Genomic DNA, 21,256 nt, shown 5'->3' on the forward strand with positions numbered 1-21,256 from the left:
GGTGCTAGACGGAACAAAAAGAGGATGTCAAGCGGAGTCGAGCACCATTGGAAATTTATTGAGGGCCTTTCGCCTTATGGATGAGCTCGTGAACAGAGTCAGCCTCACCCTTACTATTATAGGCCTCTATATCAATTGCCTCTTTAGAGCAAATGCCTTCATGATAGTTCGATTCGGCCCCGAGCAGGTGGCTCTACATCGTTCATTTTGAAGGTGGCCGAAGGGGTCAGCCCTCTTGGGCCACGTCGGGGATGCCCTCTCTTGACCCCGATCAAGTTTCTCGTGATATGGCTTGAATAATTTGTTGTATGGCCACGGTAGGATCGTCAGAAATATTCGCCATAGTGCAAACCTCAGACCCTTTAGGCAGCCATAGTGTCATGACCCAATCGGAGGGCCATGACGGGCACCTGGAGCTAATCTATTGAGCACATCATGAAATATATCTCATAATCATATCTAAGTGGGCCATAAAGCTAACTCATAAATATCATAATCAGTAAGGGACACGAACCCAAGAGAATATATATATATATATATATATATATGTATGTATGTATGTATATTAAATAAATATGTAGCTATTTTCTCACACTGAGCCGCGCTATAATCGACTGGGTACGACACCTATTGTGCACACCACTATAGTTGGGTACGGATAACACCGAGCTTTATTATGGCCGGGTACGGATGGCACCAAGCCTATCATGGCCGGGTACGGTATTATATATGTATATGTATGAAAAATATTTTTTTAAAGGGAAAAGCATGCATGATATCCACTTTTAGAGGCATTCAGATGTATAGGTTATTTCTCTTATCTCTTATAACTTTTCATATCTTTATTATGTTGTTATTCATGCCTTATGCCTTACATATTATATATATATATATATATATATATATATATATATATATATAACATGCATGAGAGTCCAAATAAAAGCTATAACTCTATCAGAGTGACGTAAGGTCGATAAACCTTTGATTATCGTTATGGAACTATCATCATTCGCATATCTCACCTTGAAGGAATAATAACCACAAGATGAGATTAACAACAATAAATAAGGCCAATAAACATAAGACAAGATCATTAACATCATGAGGTAAACATCCATAATATCATAAAAAGATCAAGAACCTTAGTTTCAACATTTCTAGAAGTGAAGTCATTTTGAAGGACAATCGTATACGAGTTTGTATCAATAAGATCATGCTATAGAAAGAAAGGGACAACCTTAACATACCTTGTCATCTCCCTAACTACTTAATGTCTGTCCTCCCGAGCTCACAAATCTACATTCAAAATGATTCTGTTACACCCCTCGTGTTCATAGTGGTAGAACCTATGGTTTCCTAGTCGGGTGTGCCCTTGGAATAGAGACTCGAGCCCGAGTTTGGAGGTAGGAAGTGTCTTACCCCGTGTACGAGGGTACCAGTAGATATTCCTGGCAATTTTTAGAGTTAGAAGTTGAACGAATCGAATCGACGTGATCTGAACTGAATCAGAAAAACCCGCAGGACACCAGTCATGATCGACGGGTCGTCGAACCTGTCGACGGGCCGTTGTTGTGCGGCGTCGATAGGGTTCCGTAGCCATGCATTCTACAGGCGCAGGTGGATGAGCACGTCGACGGGTCGTCGGCCTGCTTGTCGAACCTGACCACTAAAACATTTAATTCCCCGAGTATAAATGCGTGGTCCATGACTCCATTTCATTTTTCTCTCATTCCCATATTATAAAACCCTAATATTTTGCTCTCCCAACATTTATAGCATATTAGTGAAGATTTGATAAGACCCGGACCCCGTAAACCTGAGTTTGTGAAGAAGAAGGTTGCTTCTGGGTTTGTTCAAGAATGTGAAGCTTAGGGAGTTGAAGTTAACCTGACTCTTGGGATTATTGACCCCTCAAGGTATGTAAATGATTCCTCCCCTTGTATTTAAGTTGAGTATCATGAGTTTTAGTGATTCTAAGTAAAGAGGAGATAGTTGCGGAAGTGGTAGGTTGATGATGGGCAAGATAGTGAATTAGGGTTATGTTAAGAGATGACTGGGGATGAATGTGATTATGTTTTGTTATGTATTTGTGTGTCATTGTTTATGTGAATGTGGTAGATGGTGTTGGGCTGAATGAGGGGTTGGAGAGTTGTAAGCTCACAAAGAAGATTATTGTCTATAGTTCGTTGAGCTTTATACGTATTTGAGGATGGTTAGTAAGTGAAGTAAATAGCCTAATTAAGCCCTATTTTATTTTAATTGTAGACTTGCAAGTTCGAGAGTAGAGGTTAGGCGATTGGCGATACTCCAAGGTATGTTAAGGTCATCCTTTCCTTCTTTTGGCATGATCCTATGATATGATCCAACAAGCGAGTAAGCGAGCTTCCATATTACTCTACTCTTAGAAGCTTTAGAAGTACTTCAGTCTTTGATGATTCATGCATCCCATTTATGAGAAGCCCTCCCATTCATGAGTACAGACTTATGTAGGCAGTCCTGTACATATAGTTTAGTTATGCATTACATTCATTATATATTTATGTAACTTTGACCAGAAGGCGTTATATACGCACACGCATATCAGGCGTTATATACGCGAATACTAGATATATGTAAAGTATGAGAAGAAATACAGGCGTTATATACGCTACTATGATAATGATACCGATTATGGCCAAGGAGGAGCCAATATGATATGTGAGATGCCATAGAGGCTTACAGGCATTATATACGCATATACATCAGGCGTTATATACGCACTCATATAGATGCACGATCATCATTGATAGGTATGAGCATGCATATTATGTGCCCACGGAGGCATTGTCAGTTACGCAGATTTATGCAGATTTAGACAGATACTAGTTCATACAAGTACACGATCGATCATTTCGGTTTATGAGTTCGCATCCTAATATATATATATATATATATGTGTGTGTGTGTGTGTGTGTGTGTGTGTGTGTGTGTGTGTGTGTGTGTGTGTGTGTTATTATTCTTGCGCCTTAAATACTCGATACATTATCCGTACTGACTCGCCGTTGCTCGGGGGGTCGCGTTCATGCCCGCGGGTATAGGAGACGTACGTGTGGTCGGCACCGCAGACATCTAGATCTAGGTGCCGCGCACGCTCCATTTGATCCGGAGCAACAGTCAGTTTCGGTATGCCCCTTTTGAGACGTGTATGCATATGGTAAGACGGGGCCCTGTCCCATCCTTTCTACAGCTTTTTATTCCAGTAGAGATCTGTAGACAGTTATATGTTGTAATCAGATGATGTAGCCTTGTCGGCTTCTATTCTTTTGTGTACAGTATATGTAGTAACCTAGCCGGCTTGCACTGTTCTTCCGCATGTTATGTATATATGTAGATTGTACAGAGCCCTGACTTTCCCTTTTTTTTTTAGATCGATTTTTATGCCATTTATGGGCCTTTTATGTTCAATATGTTTCAGATAAGTGTTTAGGGGTGTTTGGTCGCTAGAGGTTAGACTCCCGTCGTGGCCCATCGGTTTGGGTCGTGACATAAGAGTTATCAGAGCAGTTTCGTCCTAGGGTTGTCTGCAGACCATGTCTAGTGGAGTCTTGTTTATGGGTGTGTTATGCACCACACTTATAAACAGGAGGCTATAGGACATTTAGGATGATGTCATTCTTTCTCTCTTAGATTGTGCGATAGAGCCCTGTGTTAAGCGTTCGCTTCTGATGAAATGTTTTGATTTTAGCGATGCCTCGCAAGAAAGCTACAGCCGCCTAGAAGGGCAAGAGAGCGATCGGTGAGGCCACTAGTCGTACTCGATAGGCCACGAGGGCCTAGGATGAGATCCAGAGTGAAGGGTCGTCTGAGACATCACATACCCCGCCCCCAGCACCAGCCTCAGTTCCTCGGCCGGATGCAAAGGTCCAGGATGTACGGGATGCCGTACGGTTGTTGATCAAATTAGTAGCCGCCCAGGCACAGTGGCAGGGAGATGGTGTTGACCCAGCAGACAGGGCTAGTAGTTCGAGGGTTAAGACCTTCCTTGGGTTAGGTCCTCTAGAGTTTTCGGTGGTAAAGCAAAATATGGACCCCCAGAATTTTATTGATGGTATGCAGAGGACCTTGAGGGTTATGCATGCGGATGAGGTTGAGTCGGTAGAGTTGGCTTCATATAGACTCCGTGGATATTTCGATACGGTGGTATCGGAGCGCGGGAGTTATCATGGGAGAAAATGCCCCTCCACCGTGTGGCGAGAGTTCTCAGATGCTTTTATTCGCCATTACCTACCTCCTGAGGTCAGGCGAGCCCGAGCAGATAGGTTCCTACGTATTGAGTAGGGCAGTATGAATGTGCAAGAGTATTGTGTACATTTCGATTCCTTGGCTAGATATGCCCCAGCCATGGTGGCTGAGATGGAGGATAGAGTTCATCGCTTTGTAGCCGACCTAGGGCCCGCAACTCTGATGATGAGTGCACACTGCGCACTCCGGCCAGTGCATGGATATCTCACCTCGTATACGAGCGTATGCACAGAATTTGGAGGATCGTAAACGCCAGCGGAGGGTAGCCCGTGAGCGTGACCGGAGCCATGGTAAGAGGTTTAGATCTTTTGGTATGGGTAGTGAGTTTAGGGGAGGACAGAGACAACAGCATCCCAGGTATTCTTATCAGCCGGCAGGGAGTGCACCTCCGCGGTTCCCAGGTCCGAGGTTTGACCGGCCCTCTTGGGGAGCGGTCCGCAGTTCTAGGCGTCGGGCTCTCGGTACGCACCAATCCGCAGTCGGGCCGATGAGGCCCCCTTTGCCGCGATGTACTCAGTGTGGCAAGTTACATACAGGTCAGTGTCGGTTGGGTTCAGATGTTTGCTATGCTTGTGGACAGCCAGGCCACAGGATGAGGGAGTGCCCGATGGGGGTCGGTTCAGGTATGGTTCAGCCTACAGGGTCTGTGGCCGGCTCATCTTCTATAGTACGCCTTTCCGGGTAAGTTTTTCAGTCGCCAGTAGGGCGAGGTAGGGGGAGGAGTGAAGCATCCAGCTCGAGCGGTCCTCAGCACCGTGGGTATGCATTGGCTGGTAGACAGGACCGTGAGATGTATCTTGATTTTGATACAGGTATATTATTAGTTTCCTCCCATGATGTTTATGCACTGATTGATCCAGGTTCCACTTTATCATATGCTACACCCTTTGTTGCCTGAAAGTTTGGGGTAGAGCCTAAGTTTATTAGACCTTTTGAGGTGTCTACGCCAGTTGGTGACACGGTCATAGCTAGGCGAGTATACCGGGACTGTGTTGTTATAGTTTGTGAACGCCATACCATAGCAGATCTAATTGAGTTAGATATGATTGATTTTGATGTTATTATAGGCATGGACTAGTTGGCATCTTGTTATGCTAATGTTGATTGTAGAGCAAAGATGGTTCGATTCCGCTTTCCAAAGTAGCTAGTCCTAGAGTGGAAGGGAAATACTGCTTCGCCTAGAGGTAGGTTTATTTCCTACCTTAAGGCAGAGAAGATGATCAAAAAAGGGTATATTTTTTACCTAGTTCGAGTTCGGGATGTGCAGGCTCAGTCACCGACTCTTCAGTCCGTTCCTATGGTTAATGAGTTCCCAGAAGTATTTCCAGATGAGCTTCCAGGCGTTCCCCCAGAAAAGGAGGTTGATTTTACTATTGACCTATTGCCAGACACTCAGCCATTATCTATCCCTCCTTATAGGATGGCACCTACGGAGTTGAAAGAATTGAAGGAGCAGTTGAAATATTTGCTTGAGAAGGGCTTTATCAGGCCTAGCACATCACCGTAGGGAGCGCCGGTGTTATCTGTGAGAAAGAAGGATGGCTCTTTGCGAATGTGTATTGATTATAGGCAATTGAATAAAGTGACCGTAAAGAATAAATATCTGCTCCTGAGGATCGATGATTTATTCGATCAGTTGCAAGGCGCTAAGTATTTCTCGAAGATAGACTTGAGATCAGGGTATCACCAGGTCAGGGTCAAGGAAGAGGACATTCCGAAGATAGCATTCCGAACTAAATATGGCCACTACGAGTTTCGTATTATGTCATTCGGGATAACTAATGCCCCAGCTGTATTCATGGATTTGATGAATCGTGTGTTCAGGCCCTTCCTAGATTTGTTCGTGATTGTGCTCATAGATGATATTCTGGTTTATTCGCCGTCGAGGCCGATCATGTAACATCCGCGAACAAAGTCTTGGAATTCTTCGAGGTAAAGAGTGGTATGCCAAGTTTTCTAAGTGTGAGTTCGGTTGAACTTCGTGGCTTTTCCGGGTCACATTATTTCGGAGGGAAGGCATTAGAGTGGATGCCCGTAAGATTGAGGTAGTGAAGAACTGGCCAAGGCCCACGGCACCAATGGAGATACGTAGTTTCTTGGGCTTGGCAGGTTATTATAGAAGGTTTGTGGAAGGATTTTCCTCTCTTTCAGCCCCATTGACTAAATTAACTCAGAAGTCAGCTAAGTTCCAATGGACAGATGCTTGTGAGCAGAGTTTCCGGATGTTGAAAGATAAGTTAACTTCAGCACCAGTTTTGACTCTCCCAGAAGGAGCAGATAGCTATGTAGTATATTATGATGCTTCAGGTGTTGGATTGGCCTGTGTGTTGATGTAGCACGGTAAGGTTGTCGCTTATGCTTCTAGACAGTTGAAGAAGCACGAGAAGAATTATCCAACCCATGATCTTGAATTAGTGGCAGTGATTCATGCCTTGAAGATATAGAGGCACTACTTATACGGTGTCCATGTTGATATCTATACTGATCATAACAGTCTCCAGTACCTCTTTACGCAGAAGGACTTGAACTTGCGTCAGAGACGATGGTTAGAGAGGTTTAAAAGATTATGATGTGGATATTCTGTACCATCCCGGGAGGGCTAATGTAGTAGCCGATGCCTTCAGTCGTAAATCTAGGGGTAGCTTGTCTCACGTCTAACCAGAGAGAAGAGACATGGTTTGTGAGGTTCATCGATTGGCTAGCCTCGGAGTTCGATTGATAGATTCGGGTGATACAGAAGTTACTATTCAGGACACAGCGGTATCATCCTTAGCAGTAGAGATAAAGGAGCGTCAGTATGAGATCCTGTTTTAGTTCATTACCGAAATACAGCCCCTTATAAAGAAAAGACACCCTTTGTGATCACAGGTGATGGAGTACTCCGGTATCGAGGTAGATTGTGTGTCCCTAGTGTTGCAGGACTCCGTCAGCAGGTTATGGGAGAGGCACACTACTCCCGCTATTCGATTTATCCAAGCTCAACTAAAATGTACCATGATCTCAAGGAAGTTTATTGGTGGGATGGCATGAAGAGACATATAGCAGAATTTGTCACTCAGTGTCCAAATTGTCAGCAAGTTAAAATAGAACACCAGAAGCCCGGAGGTCTGTTGCAGGCTATGGAGATTCCGACATGGAAGTGGGAGCTAATTAATATGGACTTTATTACAGGGTTGCCCCGTACTCGGCAGACGTGTGATTCGATATGGGTCATAGTTGATAGGCTCACAGAGTGACCCATTTTCCGCACTCGTCGAACTACTTATGCAGCCGAGGACTATGCAAAGCTTTACCCGAATGAGATTGTACGACTTTATGGTGTTCCTTCAGCCATTATTTCAGATAGGGGAGCACAGTTCACAGCCAAATTCCTTCATAAGCACTTCAGATAGTACATTACAGTAGCTACCACGAGGAGGACTTCATATGAAGAAAATTGTGTTATTATTTTGTGGGTAATGGATGGAAATTTAACGAGCTTAACATGCTATAAATGTTTATGTGGTAGCCAACCTTATTTTAAGATACTTATATATTGAGTCGCTATAGTTTAGACATAAAGGAATAAGTTGGGCAAAATCTGAATTGGTTTAAGCAACAACGTTGGTGATGGGGTCCATTAAGTGCATTATACTATATAATAAGAACTTGGTTCTCCTGGGTAACTGTTATGTGAAAAGGAAAAGAAGGCAGAAGGTCTTGCTGCTCTTCTATCTTTGATCAATACAGTGAAAGGAAAATGAAAAAAAAAAAATCTAATGTAACTATTTATTCAGTTCAGCAGCTATGATAAGGAGTTTGAGGAAAGAACAAAAGGGAATTTTCGGATAGCTCCAATTACAAAGAAAACTTTCCAAATTTCTGTATAGTTGAGGAACTTGCTACAATGGATAAGGTTTTCTTATTAAATAGAAACGACCCTCAGTTGAGAAATGGTGGAACTCGCTTAATATGAAGTCTACCTCTATAGAAGGTTTTATGAAGAGGATGCTCATGACAAAATAAGAAAAGAAGTTGGAAATTTTCTGCTGTATTTGAGGATTTCAATCACTGTACAAGGCCATGTATTTATACACTAAGAAAAGTGATATTTGGCACAAATATCTATGCTTTGCGTCATTTACCCTCGGTTTCTTAGCACTTTAATCGACCCTTTTGTATCAAATTGATTATATTTGAGCTTATGTTGCGGTATTTTTGTTCTCAGGTCCCACAAGGAAGTATTGGCTGAATTCCGAGCATTTCGATGTGATTTTCAAGGATTGAAGAAGAGGAACGGAAGAGATTCGCGGCACCCACGCCTCGCGGGTGGTCGCAGGTGGACTTAGCTGGAGAAAACATAAAACAGAGCAGACGCGCGCACCCACGTGTGGCGCAGGTGTCGCACATCTAACATACATAAGTCAAGAAATTACTCTTCTGCGGCACCCTCACGTGGCAGGGGTGCCGCACGTCGGCGGAGCAGCTATCCCGTTTCGATCGGGATTAGGTCTACTTATTTTATTTCTAACCCTAGACTATAAATAGATATTTTATGAGTTGTAAATGACGAGTTGGGATTATTCTAAGACTTGTAAGCCGCATCTTTACTTTCTCTCTCTAGGTTTATTTTATTTTTTTCTTTTCAACCCTAGATTATTCATGCATTCTTGTTCTTCATCTAGAATTAGGAGTAGCTAAACTTCTTAATTCTAGGGTTATGACGAAAGACATGATAGTTGGTTTGGCGATAATTATTATCTATTAAAATTTCATATCTTGGGTTGCTTATTTATTATTGATCTTAATTGTTTGATTATCTGGCCAATAGTGGAACATTATTTGTGGCGTGTGAATTGGACTAGGGATAGGAAATTTGCATGTGTAATAAGAATAAATAGGGCTTGTTCGATATAATTGTTTCGCTAATGAGGATAGGAATATACCCTTTAGCCTTGCTTAGTTGAATACGGAGAAGTAAATATGTTCTTGTTACCTCTGACGACCATAGGGTTATAGCCGTTATAGTAGTATCTACAAGCTTATGAGCAATTCGGAAGATACTCATAAAGTTATAATTAACCTGTCAACTGGTAACCCAGGAAATAAGATAGGTAGAATCGTCAGAAGATCAATTGAATTGTCGAAAGCCATGATCCTGGAACTTTCTCTCACGTGATAAACCTTATAGTCTTTATCATAAGTTTCTCAGTCGCAAAAACACTCATACTCAATTGTTTACTTTCAGTTTTAGTTTAGTCACAACAAACACTTTGATTGTCACCTTCTTGAATAGTTACAACGAAATTTGAATTAGTTGAACAGTATAAAATCTAAGTCTCTGTGGGTACGATATCTAGACTTAAAAATCCTATATTACTTGTACGACCCCGTATACTTACGTGTGCGTTTGGGAGCAACAAGTTTTTGGTGCCGTTCTTTGGGGACTTTCTAGTTTGGATTTTTGAATTTCTATTCAACTTTTTACTCTAGTTCGTTGGTTGATTTGTGCTCGTTCAGGTGAACTCTTTTGTTTATGCCAGACACTCGAAGTCAAGGAAAAGCTTTAGCTGTCTTTGATCCGAAAATTGAAACAACTTTACACAAGCAAACAAAGCTGGCAGGAAATGAGCGTGATCTCGAGTTGGTTGACAACACCGAAGATGGGAATAGGGATATCATACGAGTTCCTGAGATGGCACAAGAACAACGAATTCTTTTGTCCAGTATGCTGGACCAAATGTTAAAACCGAGCCAAGCTCATCACAATGTTTCATCAAGTATCATCAGTGTCTCAACAGTGTATTGATACGCTCAAATTACACCTATTAGTGGTATAACGCGGACGTTATCAAATATAGTAACCCAACAAGGTTGGGGTCGAATCCCACAGGGAATAGGGTGTGAAAAGGGTACTAATTCGTAGAATGCTATGTTTAGGTCTAATGTCTTAATCTGATGATTTGGTAAAAGTTGGGTTTTTAGTAACTAATTGCTAAATATTGCTTTGGTTGAGAATTTATGGTAAAAGAAACTAAGGTTGTGTCCCTGGTAGATAGAGTGTATGATCATGGGCATTGATCTTGATATACGTCTAATGGATCATTATATGAATGCACTTAATCCCTATATGAATCTCTACTATTTCCCAATAAATAAAGATTATTTCTTTCTATGATTTTCCCAAATATACGAAAGTAGCTATGAAGAACGATTAATCATGCTAAGTAAATTCTTCTTATTCCTAAGTGAATTTATTAAACAAAGTTTAAAACTTTGAGTTCTTGTTGTTTATTCTTACCAACCCTAATTATTTCCCCAAACAAATCAAGGTCTATGGCTTTAATCAATGTTTGCAACCATTAATTATGAATGAAGAATGAAGAATAACCAAACCCTAATAATCCATTATTGTATATCAATCACAAACCCAATCACAAAACACCCATCAATTGGGTTCACAACCCTAGTAAGGAAAATTAGCTACTCATGGAAGGAGAAGAACAATAAGAAGTAATAGAAATCATAATGCTTACAATTGATTGCTTGGAATTGAAGAGAATTGAATTGTAATTATTTTTAATCTCCCAAAAGACTTCAAAATTATGAATAGCTAATACTAGGGAAAAATAAGACTGAGTTCTGTATTGAATAATAATGCAGGAAACCTAAAATCAGGTATTTATAAGAGTCAAAGCCGTGCAAAACTGGACTGACAAAATTACCCTCGACGGACCAATGTACGGACCGTACTTTTTATACGGTCCGTAGAATCGATGAATGCCTTCCGTGAAATCTCTCCAGCAGTTCGATATACGATCAACTTTCACGGACCGTAAATATTATACGGTCCGTATATTTTGCCCGTAAAACCTCTTGTCTTGACAACTCTTCTGGAACCAACATACGGTAGGATTTACGGACCGTAAATATTATACGGTCCGTACTTCTGCTTGGACATCCGCTTCATACAAAGACCCATTCTGTTGAGCATTCACGCTGGGATTTACGGACCGTGAATATTCTACGGTCCGTATATTCCTCCGTATAACTCTGTCTTCAGTAAATTTCTTTTTCTGAACATCTTTTTCACTCCATTTTCACGACTTGCTCTCGAATCACGTTAAACATCTGCAACATGTCATAAACACATCAAAACGACCAAGTCTTGCTAAAAAACAAGTAAAACTTATAGCCAAAAAGTATCGAATGTGCCATAATTTCACGGCACATCAACACCCCTAACTTAAAGTCTTTGCTTGTCCTCAAGCAAGTCATACAAAATAATGACTCAATCTAACACCTAGATATCATAGAATAACAATGTCTACATTGGTTTTAACTCTGAACTACCGGCATGCATGTTTTTCTTCCAAGGACCACCCCAATTTTCTCTTTTAAAGCAGCATACACAAGAACGCTATGACTAACAATGAAGCTTCAATGCATGACATTACCTTATCAAGTATATTATGATGCACACAAACGCTACTTTAGGCGGTCACTTCAATTGCTCAATTTTCATCCTTATGCCCTCACAAAGACCAAAGAATGTCTCATCAAGTATATAATAACACAATTTTCTTCATATGAAGTCCTCCTCGTGGTAGCTACTGTAATGTACTTATGTTATTCCTTCTTTTCTGGTGGCACATCACTTCGACTACCCATAGACTTACGGCTAAGGGCATCGGCTACCACATTTGCTTTTCCGGGGTGGTATAAAATATTCACATCATAATCTTTCAATAATTCTAACCACCGCCTCTATCGCAGATTCAACTCCTTTTGTTTGAAAATATATTGAAGACTCTTGTGATCTATGTAGATATCAACATGCACACCATACAAGTAATGTCTCCACATTTTTAATGCATGAATAACTGCTGCCAATTCAAGATCATGAATCGGGTAATTCCTTTCATGTTTTCGCAACTGTCTCGAAGCATAAGCAATGACTTTCCCTTGCTGCATTAATACACATCCTAGCCCAACGCCAGAAGCATCGTAATACACAACATAGCCATCCGGCCCTTCTGGAAGTGTTAAAATTGAAGCTGAAGTTAATCTGTCCTTCAACTCTTGGAAGCTACGCTCACAAGCATCATTCTACTGAAATTTTGCTGACTTCTGGGTTGGCTTTGTCAATGGGGCTGAAATAGATGAAAAGCCCTCTATGAATCTTCTATAATAACCTGCCAAACCCAGAAAACTACGAACTTCTATAGGCGTCGTAGGCCTTGGCCAAGTCTTCACAGCTTCAATTTTCTGAGTGTCGACTCGAATGCCATCATCTGAAATAACATGGCCCAAGAATGTCACAGAATTTAGCCAAAACTCGCACTTTGAAAATTTTGCATACAACTTTCGAGTTCCAAGAATTCCAAGAACAATACGTAAATGATCTGCATGTTCTGATTCTGTGCGAGAATACACCAGAATATCATCGATGAATACTATTACAAATAGATCCAAGAGGGGCCTGAATACATTATTCATTAAATTCATAAACACTGCTGGAGCATTAGTTAGCCCAAACGACATTACTCGAAATTCATAATGGCCATATTTCGTTCTGAAGGCTGTCTTAGGAATATCTTCTTCTCTAACTCTCACTTGATGATAACCCGATCTCAAATCTATCTTGGAAAACCACTTAGCACCTTGTAGTTGATCAAATAAATCATCAATTCTCGGAAGAGGATATCTATTCTTTATCGTCACCTTATTCAGCTGTCTATAATCAATACACATTCGTAGGGAGCCATCTTTCTTTCTCACAAATAATACTGGCGCTCCCCACGGTGATGAACTGGGTCTAATGAACCCCTTTTCGAGCAAATCTTTCAACTGGGCCTTTAACTCTTTCAATTCTGCCGGAGCCATTCGATAAGGAGGAATAGAAATGGGCTCGGTATCTGGCAACACATCAATGGCGAAGTCAATCTCCCTTTCTGGAAGAAGGCCTGGAAGTTCATCTGGAAATACATCCGAAAACTCATTTACTACCGAAACAGATTAGAATGTTGGTGACTTTGCTTTCGTATCATGAACTCGGACTAGATGATAAATATAGCCCTTGGCTATCATCTGTCTTGCCTTAAGGTAGGAAATAAACCTACCTCTTGGAGTTGCCGTATTACCTCTCCATTCAAGCACGGGCTCTACCGGAAATTGGAAGCGAACTAATTTCATTCGGCAATCAACATTAGCATAGCATGAGGCCAACCAATTCATGCTCATAATAACATCAAAGTCTAGCATTTCCAGCTCAACTAAATCAGCTTTAGTTTGGCGGTCACATATCACAATCACACAATCTTTGTACACTTGTCTAGCTATCACGGGATCACCAACCGGAGTAGACACCTCGAAGGGTTTAATTAGCTCGGGTTTCACCCTAATACGATTAGCAACATAGGGGGTAATATATGATAACGTGAAACCTGGGTCTATCAATGCATACACATCATAAGAAAACACAGTCAATGTACCTGTAACCACATCTGGGGACGACTCGAGATCCTGTCGTCCGGCTAAAGCATAAAAGTGAGGTTTAGTAACACCTGAAGTAGATGCTCCCCCTCGGCCCCTATCTCGGCCTGCTGGAATCTGGGGAGTCTGCCCTGTCGGAAGCACCGATAAAGAACCAGCCGCTGATCCTGTGGGCTGGACCCCAACTCTGTCGCTCATCGACGGGTAATCTCTCATCATATGCCCTACCTGACCACAAGCGTAACAAGCATCTGAACCCTGGCGGCACTGTCCAGAATGTAATCTACCACACTGACTGCATCGCGGCACTGGAGGTCTCCTCTGACTATAATCTCCCCTAAACTGAGAACCTGGGCCCTCGAACTCTGGCCCTGTCCTGAACGGAAAGAGCGATTAAATATCCTACCTGAAAATCGGGGAGGTGCACTCGTCACTGACTGGCCTGAGTGCGTAGAATATGACTGCCTTGATCCCCTTCTACAATCACCGCCTGTGCCCATAGATCTAGGCCCTTTGCTTTGCCCTCTATCAGCATCACGATCACCCCTCTGCGGAGGTTGTTGTCCTTCAAGATTCTGGGCATGGGCTTGAATGTGGGAAATATCCATCCCATCTTGCAATGAAGCTGTCAAACAATCTTTGAATAAATGTGGCCCTAAGCCACTCACAAATCTATGCACCCTATCGCCCATGTCAGCCACCATTGTCGGGGCATATCTAGCCAAGGAATTAAATTGAAGGCTATACTCCCGGGCGCTCATGTTTCCTTGCTTTAAATTTAAAAATCTATCCGCTCTAGCTCGGCGGACCTCGGGTGGTAAGTAGTGGCGAATGAAAGCATCTACGAATTCTTGCCACACGGGAGGAAGCGCATTCTCTTGCCTCAATGCTATCCAATTGTTATACCATAAAACCGCCACATCCCGGAGTCTATATGATACCAACTCCACAGATTCGGTCTCAGAAGCATGAATAATCCGCAACATTCTCAACATCTTATCAATGAAGCCTTGCGGGTCTTCATCCGGCTTTGACCCAAAGAATTCCGGAGGATTCAAACTCATAAAGTCACGGGCTCTAGTACTAGATGAACGATCACTTGGGCCCACATTCTCCCGCTGTGCCTAGGCTGCAACCAACTGTGTCAATAACTGAATGGCCTCGGTCACTTGTTGACCCGAAGTAGCCGGTGGAGGAACTGGAGGCATAGGAGCTGGAGCTGAAGCCCCTTCTTGCTCTTCCGTAATAGGCGGAGTAGGGGAGGCATTAGATGGAGCCTCATCATGTGATTCATCCTCATCTACATTCATAGGCGGCTCTCTTTCTGCCCGCCTCTTTGTCGCAGTCTTGCCCCTCTGGGCGGCTTTAGCTTTCCCTTTTGGCAACATATTTGAAATCACAACATACTATTAGGGAGGATTAAATCTTAGACACAGCTCTATCGCACGATCTCATAAGAAGAAAGATGGTCATTTTTCCTAAATGCCCTGTAGCCTCCTGTTTATTAGCGTGGCGTGCAACACACCATAAACAAGACTCTACTAGACACGGCTCGTAGACACTTCCTAGGACTGAACTGCTCTGATACCACTTCTGTCATGACCCGAGCCACGGGCCATGATGGGTATCCGGGGCTAACCACCGAACATCGCTCTTTCTACCACTCATCTGCTCTCACTCATAACATATGCTCATAATCATAAGAATTTATTAAAATTTGAAACATATTTACTTCTATAAACATAAGCCCTTCGGTTATCCAAAATATAAATATATGTACATGCATCTACATAAAGACTATGGGACCATACCACCCACACTGCGTATCTACGAGCCTCTACTAGAGTACTAGACACATGGAAGGGACAGGACCCCGTCGTGCCCAATCATGGATATATACATATATGTACCAAAAGAATAATCAACGGCACCTCCGAAAAATGGAGTGCTCTCAAATCAGCCGCTAGCTCCTATGAGTCTGGATCACCTCCCTGTCTACCTGTGGGCATGAACACAGCGTCCGAAGAAAAGGACGTCAGTACGAATATTGTACTGAGTATGTAAGGCATAAACAATAATAAGACATCAATGAAATAAGGAGGCATCAATGAGGAGCAATCTGTGACTGACTGAATCATAAAGGAAGTAATGCATGCTAACTTACTTTCATACTCATCATCATATCATATATGCATAAATGTATAAACTGCCCGACCATATAGGTACGGTGTGATAATCAATAACATTAGCATTAGCATTAGCCCGCGTCCAGGCCTCCCGCGTCCGGGGTATCATCTCATGTCGCCCACTAGTGGTGTCTGCCCATGCCATCTGGCCATGGTGTATAGCTGCCCGCCTTGGCGGTGACTGCCCGGCCATATAGGCGCGGTGTAATATCATCATATGCTCATCATAATATACTTATCATAACTCATCATAATGCATGCATAGAGACTCATAGATAATCATTAGAGACTCATAGATAATCATACTCTATCGGGGTGACATAAGGTCGTGGGCCCCCGATTTCATTATGGAACATTCATAAGCATTCTGTCTCACCTTGAAGGAATTAGCATATAAGGTGAGTGTATCTAATAATTGACATCAATAGATTATAGATAGCATCATTGGCTTTATAGAAACATCATATCATGAACTATAGCTTCTTTAGACTTGAGCTTATCATCATCATTTTCGTACTCATCGTGTATCTCGTATCTCATATGGCTATTCATGAACAAGGACTCATAGTTTGCTTGAAGATAGGAGATTCATAAAGGAGGAGGAAAATCATGCCATAAGATTCATGCCTTAGAAAGAAAGGACTAGCCTCACATACCTTTGTCGTTTAACTATTCTATCGCTTGCTCGTTCTTCTTTACTGCGCTCGTGTATACCTTCAAAGGAATTCGTATCAACATTAGCTATACCATTATAGGATCGAGCTTACTAAAGCTAAAGAAATTTGGGCAGCATTTCCTTTGTTTATACTACTTTCCTCCATATTCCATATCAATGCCCAACATTCACAACGACAATCACAATATCACAAACAATAAGCATCATCTAATTACATTTCGCACAATTCATAATTTCACTACAATTCTCCATAACCATGACCAAAGTCCATTATCGCGTTCCTTCTCATACAATACTTATTTCATGTTCTAAATGTCATTTATAACGCATTTATAACTTTAACATGTCCATTTTCATAATTCAATCCCACTACTACTCATTAATGGCACTATTCACACATTTATGACCCATTTTCCATACTCTTCTACAATCCATGTGTTTCAACTCATAAATACTTCAAACAACATAGAAAAATCATGAAACTTACCTTAGATGATGGAGGAATAAGCTTTGAATGGTGATACACCTTTTGCACCAAAACCCTATTTCATCTCTCTTAGGATTTTCTTGATTTGGAATGACTTTTAATGGGTTTCATACACTTGATTCTCCTCAGTTCTTGTTGTTGATCTTTGATTTCTATGGTTTTCTTATGGTTGAAGTGTATGGAAATGTTCTAGAGGTTTCTTGAAGTGTGGAGGTGAAAGATGAAATGAAAATGAAATGAGGAGAGGTCCCTTATATTAATTCAAGTTCAGTCCCGACCGAGATATACGGACCAACATACGGTCCGTATGTTTTCTACTGGCCGTATGTTTGGCCGTAGATCTGGTCCAGTGAGATATGGTATTCTGGGCTGGATCTACGGTTGGACATACGGTCCATACTTTTTATACGGCCAGTATGTCTGGCCGTAGGTTTGCCCAGGTTTCCGAAACTTGTCTCGTCGACTCGTTTGATCTCCGATCCTTATGAAACCTTCTTAACACTTGTTTATCACTTCATTACCATTCTAAGGGATGTTATAACTCTTCCTCACGGTACCATTTTCACGTTGTTAGCTCAATACTCGAAGTTCTTATCCGATACGCTCAACTTATAACTCGCTTTCCTTAACAACTTTCTTTCCTTTACTCAAATGTCTTTGGAAATCTTAATTAGGACCATCAAATACTATTTTTTACTTGTCCAAACCTCGTATACATCTCACCCCTCGTGCGTCTATTCGTTGTACGCTAACGGGGAATTTCTGAGGTGTAACAGTACGCTCAGCCTATCCGTCTGTCTGGGGTGAAATGCCGTGCTAAGACTCACCTGAGTCCCCAAACCCTTCTGGAAAGACCTCCAAAAATTTGCTGTAAGCTGCGCTCCCCTGTCAGATATGATGGATACCCGAACACCATGGAGTCAGACTATCTCCTTAATATAAAGCTTTGCATAATCCTTGGCTGAGTAAGTAGTCTTGACTGGCAGAAAATGGGCTGATTTAGTAAGTCTATGCACAATCACCCATATGGAATCAAACTTACGCTGAGAACGGGGCAAGCCTGTAATGATATCCATAGTAATTACTTCCCATTTCCATGTCAGAATCTCGATAGCTTGTAACAATCCTCCGGGCTTCTGATGTTCAATCTTCACCTGCTGACAGTTAGGACACTGGCTGTAAATTCTGCTTTTCTTTTTTCATTCCGTTCCACCAATAGATTTCCTTAATATCATCATACATCTTCGTCGTTCCTAGATTAATGGAATAACGGGAACAATTAGTCTCCCCCATAATCTGACGACGCAATCCTTCAACATCAGGAACACACAGTCTGCCGCGATATTTGAGAATTCCGTCTTCAGAAATCTCGAATGGTGACTTTTTCTTTTGAGGAGATGTATCTCTATAATAAACTAACATGGGATCCTCATACTGGCGCTCCTTCACCTCAGCTACTAAATATGAGTCTGCCGCATCCTGAATAGTAACTCTTATACCGCCCGAGTCCGATAATCGAACTCCTAGGCTAACTAACCACTGAAGTTCATGAGCTAACTCCCTTTTCTCTGGCTGAACGTCACATAAGCTACCCATGGATCTACAGCTAAGGGCATCGGCTACTACATTCGCCTTTCCAGGGTGATACAAGATAATAACATCATAATCTTTCAATAGCTCCAACCATCGCCTTTGCCGCAAATTCAACTCTTTCTGCTTGAAAATATACTGGAGACTCTTATGGTCTGTATAAATATCCATATGAACACCATACAAATAATGCCTCCACATCTTCAATGCATGAATCACCGCAGCTAACTCTAGATCATGTGTTAGATAATTCTTCTCATGCTTCCTTCACTGCCTTAAAGCATAAGTAATAACTTTATCGTGCTGTATTAACATAGAGCCTAGCCTAATGCCTGAGGCATCACAATAAATAACATAGCCTTCCGATCCCTCCAGAAGTGTCAGAACGAGAACATGCAAGAGGTAGTCAAGAAGGAGATCATCAAATGGTTGGATGCTGGAGGGGTTTACCCAATTGCTGATAGTAAATGGGGCGAGCCCAAAGGCAATGTGTTCCTAAAAGAGCGCATCACTGTGGTGCCGAATGCAAAGAATGAGTTGATCCCAACTAGAACCGTGACCGGATGGAGAGTTTGCATGGATTATCGCAAGCTCAACACAGCCACATGCAAGGACCATTTCCCCATGCCTTTTATTGATCAAATGCTTGATAGGCTAGCGGGGCGTTCCTACTATTGTTTCCTTGATGGTTATTCGGGCTACAATCAGATCAATATTGCCTTGGAAGATCAGGAGAAGACTACTTTTACATGTCCTTATGGGACGTTTGCATTTAGCCGGATGCCGTTTGGGTTGTGTAATGCACCAGCCACTTTTCAGAGGTGCATGATGTCAATTTTCTCTGATATGGTGGAGGATTACTTAGAGGTGTTCATGGATGATTTCTCTGTAGTAGGGGATTCGTTTGAAGAGTGTCTTGGCCATCTGGGTCAAGTGCTGAAAAGGTGTGAGGAGACCAATCTCGTTCTAAATTGGGAGAAGTGCCATTTTATGGTGAAGGAAGGGATCGTCCTTGGTCACAAAATCTCTGAAAAGGGAATTGAGGTAGATCAAGCGAAAATTGATGTAATTGCAAAACTTCCACCACCTATCTCAGTCAAAGGTGTCCGCAGTTTCTTGAGACATGCTGAGTTCTACAGGCGCTTCATCAAAGACTTCTCTAAGATTGCTAACCCCATGTGCAAGCTTCTTGAAAAGGAGGCCAAGTTTGCATTTGATGATAAGTGCCGAAAGGCGTTTGATGAGTTGAAAGAGCGTCTTACTACTGCTCCCATTATTGTTTCCCCTGACTGGTCCGTGCCATTTGAACTAATGTGTGATGCTAGTGGTTTTGCAATAGGTGCTGTGCTTGGGCAGAGGCACAATAAAATTATGCACCCGATCTATTATGCAAGCAGAACATTGAATGCTGCCCAGATGAATTACACAGTGACGGAGCAAGAGCTGCTTACCATTGTGTTTGCTTTTGAGAAGTTTTGGGCCTGCTTGTTGGGGTCCAAAGTCGTGGTTTACACTGATCATACAGCCTTGAGATATCTCATGGCAAAGAAGGAAGCAAAGCCGCGATCGATCGATGGGTGTTGTTCTTTCAAAGAGTTTGATTTTGAGGTAAAGGATCGTAAGGGCACTGAAAACCAAGTTGCTGACTATCTCTCTTGCCTTGACGAGGCTGGGAGACCTTCTGATGAGCTTGACATAGATGATGCTTTTCCGGATGAGAGGGTGTTGGCTGTGCACATGGAGGTGGCACCTTGGTATGCTGATATTGTAAATTATTTGGTCACGGGGTATAATTCCGGAAGATATCAAAGCCTACCAAAAGAAGAAATTCTTGCGGGATGCTCGGCGATTCACCGGGACGAGCCTTATTTGTTCCGAACATGCACTGACAACATCATCCGGCGTTGTGTTCCGGAAAGTAAAGTGATGGCGATTCTAAAGGCGTGCCACGACTCTCCTGTTGGGGGTCATCATAGTGGAACTCGAACTGCAGCTAAGGTACTTGAATGCGGTTATTACTGGTCGACTATATTTAATGATGCTAATTTATTGGTGCGGTCTTGTGACCAATGTCAAAGGCAAGGGAACATAGGCAGAAGGCAAGAGATGCCTATGAATTTTGTTATGGAGGTGGAAGTGTTCGATGTCTGGGGGATTGACTTCATGGGACCCTTTGTGAGTTCTAATGGCATGAAATACATTCTGGTTGCTGTGGATTATGTGTCAAAATGGGTAGAAGCAGTGGCTTTACCTAATAACGAGGCCAAGAGTGTCATGGGATTCCTCAAGAAGAACATATTTACTCGCTTCGGTACTCCGAGAGCTATAATCAGCGATGGTGGATCCTACTTTTGCAATAGAGCTTTCGCTGGTTTGATGGAGAAATATGGTGTGAAACATAGGGTGGCAACACCCTATCATCCTCAAACAAGTGGGCAAGTTGAAGTGTCCAATAGGGAGATCAAGAGTATTCTAGAAAAAACAGTCAATGCAAATAGAACTGATTGGGCCCGCAAGCTTGATGATGCTCTATGGGCATACCGAACTGCGTTCAAGACT

This window comes from Lycium ferocissimum, chromosome 2 (genome assembly GCF_029784015.1).
Source record: "Lycium ferocissimum isolate CSIRO_LF1 chromosome 2, AGI_CSIRO_Lferr_CH_V1, whole genome shotgun sequence".
NCBI classification, from domain to species: domain Eukaryota; kingdom Viridiplantae; phylum Streptophyta; class Magnoliopsida; order Solanales; family Solanaceae; genus Lycium; species Lycium ferocissimum.